Source organism: Cherax quadricarinatus, chromosome 46, assembly GCF_038502225.1.
Source record: "Cherax quadricarinatus isolate ZL_2023a chromosome 46, ASM3850222v1, whole genome shotgun sequence".
NCBI classification, from domain to species: Eukaryota; Metazoa; Arthropoda; class Malacostraca; order Decapoda; family Parastacidae; genus Cherax; species Cherax quadricarinatus.
In genome coordinates this window covers 9,097,174-9,103,173 of record NC_091337.1, presented here as the reverse complement: position 1 = coordinate 9,103,173, position 6,000 = coordinate 9,097,174, and the positions used below count along the sequence as shown (strand labels likewise).

General features: G+C 45.1%; 1 protein-coding gene across 2 annotated transcripts in view; it reads left to right on the top strand.

The window, feature by feature from the left end:
* The window catches only part of Imp (IGF-II mRNA-binding protein), a 549,054-nt gene that overhangs the window by 100,296 nt on the left and 442,758 nt on the right, over nucleotides 1-6,000 (top strand). The gene's annotated exons all lie outside the window — the stretch shown is intronic.

Sequence of the window (6,000 nt, the reverse complement as noted above, 5' to 3'; positions counted from 1 at the left end):
GCGTTGACCCCCCGAAGCCCTATCCAGGTATATTTCGGATATACATAGCACAAGATACATTCTCAAGAACTGAAATATTTTAATTACTATACATAGGTAATCTGCATAATACAACAAGGAGATACCCCTATTGTACGTGCGCATTATCCAGCGTCATTTTTTTTTCGTTTTCAGAAAGAGTAAGCTACATAAACTCTTAAATGTTTTTATTTGATAAATAAGCAGGTTAAAAAATAAGAGGCGAGATGTCTGGCAGCGTTGGTTGCCTGACAGAATACGCATTACCTTGAAATCAGTCCAGTGTTGTTCTTATGGGTCCTGTGTTCAGGTATTAGTGGCCCTGCAGGGAGAGGTAAAAAAAAATACCAACTTGGCAAATGTAAACTTCAGAACACAGCCATTTATGAAAATAGAAATGAGTGAGATGCTGAAATCTCAATACGATTCTGTGTTTAGCGAACCACTAATCAGTCTAAAGATAGACAATCTAAATAATTTTTTCATGAATGAACCTCAAAACCCTGTAAATGTATGCCAGATTTCTGACATAACCCTAACTCCACTAGACTTTGAGAAAGGCCATTGACAACATGCCCAGGCACTCCGCCCCAGGCCCAGACTTGTGGAACTGTGTTAAGAACTGCAAGAAACCTCTCGCAGGCTATGGAGAAGGAGCATAGGCACAGGTGAGATTCCACAGTCACTAAAAACAATGGATATAGCCCCACTTCATAAAGGTGGCAACAAAGCAATAACTAAGAACTATAAACCAGTAGCTCTAACATCCTACATCATAAACACCTTTGAAAGAGTTCTAAGAAGTAGTATAGTAAACCACTTGGATTCCCAACAATTACACAATCCAGGAATCCTACGGGTTTAGCGCTTCTCCATTATTATTATAATACACAATCCAAGGCAACATGAATTAAGACCAGGTCGCTCCTGCCTCTTGCACTATTGGACCGCTATGATAAGGTCTTGGATGCATTGGGAAACAAACAGAATGCAGATGTAACATACACAGATTTTGCAAAAGCTTTCGACAAGTGCGATCATGGTGTAATAGTGCACAAAATGCGTGCTTAAGAGATAATTGGCAAAGTAGGCAGATGGATCTTCAACTCTCTAACCAGTTGAACACCAAGAGTAGCGGTAAACAGAATTAAATCTGAAACTGCCATGGTAAAGAAGTTCCACAAGGCACAGTACTTGTACTTGCCCCCTATCCTGCTCCTCAACGTCATATCAGACATAGATGTAAACCATAGCACTGTATCATCCTTTGAAGACAATACTAGGATCTGCATGAGTGTCATCCATTAAGGAAACGGCAAATCTCCAAGAAGATATACGTAAACCAAGTTTTCCAATGGGCAACGTAGAACAATATGTTCGGTGAAGACAAATTCCAACTTCTCCGTTATGGAAAACTGGAGGAAATAATAACTAGAACTGAGTATACTACATACTCTAATCACACAATAGAGCGGAAAAGTAATGTGAGGGATCTGAGTGTTAATGTCTGAGGTTCTCACCTTCAAGGATCATAAGTGTCACTATCACATCTACGAGGGAAATGACAAAATCACTTGTTCTCTCTAGGCTGGAATACTACTGTACATTAACATCTCCATTCAAGGCAGGTGAAATCGCAGATCTAGACAATGTACAGAGAACGTTTACTGCACGTCTAAGTTCCATAAAACACCTTAACTACTGGGAACGCCTCACTAGAGCGCAGCCGAGAGAGACGTACCATAACTTACACTTGGAAGATCCTGAAGGGACTGGTCCCTAATCTACACACAGAAATCACTCCCTACGGAAGCAAAAGACTTAGCAGGCTATGCAACATACCTCACGTGAGCAGCAACGGCACTATTAGTACACTAAGAGAAAACACAATAAGTGTCCTTGGCCCAAGACTGTTCAACAGCCTCCCACCAGCCATAAGGGAAATTACCAATAGACCCCTGGTTGTCTTCAAGAGGGAGCCAGATCAGCCGGGCTGTGGTTCGTACGTGGGACTATGTGCGGCCAGCAGTAACAGCCTAGTTGATCAGGCCCTATCCACTGGGAGGCCTGATCGTGGACCGGGCCGCGGGGGCGTTGATCCCCGGAATACCCTCCAGGTAGGTAGCCATTTTCCCAGGTAGTGGGAAGGAGAGGGTCGGGCATCTGGTCATTGGGTTGCTGGGTACGTAGACGCAAAGGGGCAGATGATGATGGAGTGGTTGGGTCTCTGGTGGGCTTGGTGTGGTTGAGGCAGCAGGCTGTGAACATCAGACCACCATAACAGTCACGGGACTAACAAATGAGTGGGTGACAGAAATACAATTTTTAGTAAGACGAGTGTCCACACGAGGCCGCCCTTCCTGTCTCCTAATTATAGTGGCCACAGCCGCATCCCAGCCAGAATTAGCAGGGGGTGGCAAGCGGCTCGTCTGGTTGGTGGCCTCGCTGCTGCTACTCGTACCTCATACCTCATCATTGTTTTGAAGGTTGGTTTAACTTCCTCTGTAGACCTGACATCAGCTGCACTAAGGTCTGATGCCTCATTCTGGCTGGGGATGACTGTGTGGAGGAAGCTTACAGTTGTGCATGGTAGCGAGGTCTTGGTGTGGTCGGCGCCCGAGTGCCAGGCACCTGGTGCCACCAGGGACTAATCCCAGGTATTTACAAACGTCGGCTAGGATGTCTGGCGTCCCAATTGGTGGAGGCCAAGGTGCTGCTAGGTGTGCTGCCCTCTTGTGGTGGTGTGCTTGTTACCCAGATGGTGGGGGACCAGGCGAGGCAAGGGTGGACCAGGTGGTGGTGGGCTACCCGGGAGTGGCACCTGCAGAACAACAAGGGTTACTTGCTGGGTGGGTGTTGTTTGGAGGTGGTATTCTCCAGGGAGAATACCACTACCTCCCCCTCCCTTATCAAGCCTATCATCAATTTTCCTCTTCTCTGCCACGCTTTACGGGGTATATCCTGATGCTAGAGAAAGCTTTTGACCCAAGAAACTCTTAATTACCCTCCTCGTGGATCAGGTATCATTACTTTCCATTCACCAAGCGTTTTATGATTTCCAAAATTTGCGTTTCTCCATACATATATAACAAGTCTTTAGTAACATTTTAGGCTTCCTCTTGTTTTCCTCTCAGTAAACAGTAAACTAATGTTTGTCATAGGATGAGTCACTCACTGGTGCCGGTGGAGGATGAGACAAACAACACATGGGAACCTCTATTAAGGAAACGTTTCACCACACAGTGGCTTCATCAGTGTTGCACAAGTCTCTCATTCTTCAGTTTGTCGGTTTTCTAAACCATTTGTCACACAGGTGCCGGTACTTGCGGGAGCGAGGAAAGACGGTATATGCAAGGGCACTTGAAGGTAAGGGGTGGGGGATCGAGTTCAGCAACCATCGCTAATTTATACCGGGATTGGATTCACCGGTGTTTGTGTAATTTTGATAAAATAATATATCTCTATAAACATTCATGTTATGTGTACCTTGGGCCAGTAGCTCCTTCCTTCTTAAGTGGGTGTGACGTGGACTTACCTAGCAAGGATCAGTGAGTCTGCTGCACTGCTGCTGCTTATATTGTAGGCTATCTGTAGTCGCATTTGTAGGTGCCCCTGCGGCCCGGTCCCAGGCCGGGCCGCATGGTTTATTGGATGGGTTAATTTCGCTTAACACAAAGTTAAACGTCAGAGCAGATGTGTGCGCGGGCGCGGGCTTGCGTGCACTCGCACACGCCTAATTACACGTAATTTCACAGGCTGCTGAGAAAGTAGTGCCCAAGAGACACTACAGGGTACACTTAGGCCTTCCGCCCATCCGAGGGGACTAAGCGTCTCTGCTGCCGTCGCCACTTCGCGTCAAACCAGCACACTCACACAAATACAATGGGATATCTCCAACTTACTAATGCAAATCACACGCAGCTTGGAGGACCACAACCGACACTAGTTATCCATCATATATTTCACAGACGAACACCGCATTAGGAATCTCAAGACATTTTGGCGTTTCATCCTGATAAGGACGGCAACCCCAAACACAACACAGGTTCCAAGGCATCACTCACAACAGGAGACATATTTCTGACCCACCAGAGGTCGTACCCATCTTCAAGGACATCTGGGAAAACTTATTCCACCCCCCCCCCACACCAGACCCAGGCACAATTCAGCACAATACATAGAGCACCTCGTCACCGTCCAGACCCTGTCATTACTCTGGACACACACACACACACACACACACACACACACACACACACACACACACACACACACACACACACACACACACACACACTCAACACGCGCACACTCAACACACACACACACACACACTCAACACACACACTCAACACACACATACACACACTCAAAACACACATACACACACTCGAAACACACACACACTCGAAACACACACACACACACACACACACACACACAAACACACACACACACACACACACATACACACACACACACACACACACACACACACACACACACACACACACACATACACACACACACACACACACACACACACACTCAAAACACACACACACACTCAAAACACACACACACACTCAAAACACACACACTCAAAACACACACACTCAAAACACACACACACACACACACACTCAAAGCACACGCACACACACACTCAAAACACACACACCACACCTTTCACACTTGACGTAAAGTCTCTTCTCGCCCGCCTTCTCGTGAAGGCATTTGGAGTATCTGAGCTCTCTCCCACTCTATACTTAGACACCTCCCACATTCTGTTTCTACTGCCCTCACTGACCTCTTCAACGCCTCTCTTGCCTCTGGCTGTTTTTCCCACTCTTTAAGTTTGCTGCTGCTTAGCTCATCCCACAACCACACAAAACACTTGACCAACCCGAAGAACTACAGGCCGAAAATCCTCGGGAAGACTTTTTGGGAGACTTGTGAACTCAGAACTCCGGACTCACTTTGAGACAAATCACTAGGCAGTGGAGAACAATATGACATTCATTGGGGATAAGTTACAGCTGCTTAGGTAGGAAAAAAATTAACTCAAAAGGGACACTATACAAAACCCAAAATGATAGTAAAATAGAGCGAAACACGTGGAAGACCTGGGAGTAATTACGTCAGCTGACTTTTCCTTAAAAGAGCACAATAGGACCAAAACCAGAACCGCCAGGAAGACGGTGTGGATAATGAGAACTTACAAAACAAGGGATTTAATGCCACTGGTGACACTTCAAATTGCTTGTGCTCTCTCATTTGGAATATTGCTCAGTGTTGACAGTCCCATTCAGGGCAGGAGAAATATCAGAGCTGGAACAGAGATCATTTACGGTTTGCATAGAGTTAATAAAGAATTTAACCCTTAAATGGTCCAAACGTATATATACGTTTTTTCAACATCTGAAAGTATGTAAAAAAAAATAATTTTTTTTTTGTTTTACATGTGAAAACGTGTAAAAAAAAACTTTTATCTACATATTTTTGTTATATTTGAAAATATGTAAAAAAAAAAAGTAGATCTACTTTTGTAGCACTACGAATTTGAACGTCGATCTGTTTGGACCGTTTAAGGGTTAAACTACCGGGAACGCCTTAATCCTAAATATATATGGAGAGAGAGATGATGATATATACCTGGAAAGGACTGAAGGCCTTGTTCGAACTCTTCACACTGCCATAACATACTGGAGTGAGAAATAGGGAACGAAGTGCAAAATAAACCCAGTGAAAAGCAGGGGTACAGTAGGCATAGTAAAGGAATACCGTATCAATGTTCGTGGCCCTAGACTATTCAACATCTTCTCAGAAGATATCAGAAACACTACTGGAGCAAGCGTAGACGTGTTGGAGATGTAACTGGACAAGTATCTTCAACGAGGTTGTGATGGATATATGGGTCAGCAGACCAGCAGCAGCAATAACCTGGTTGATAGGCAAGCAGCACCAAACGATCCTGGCTCA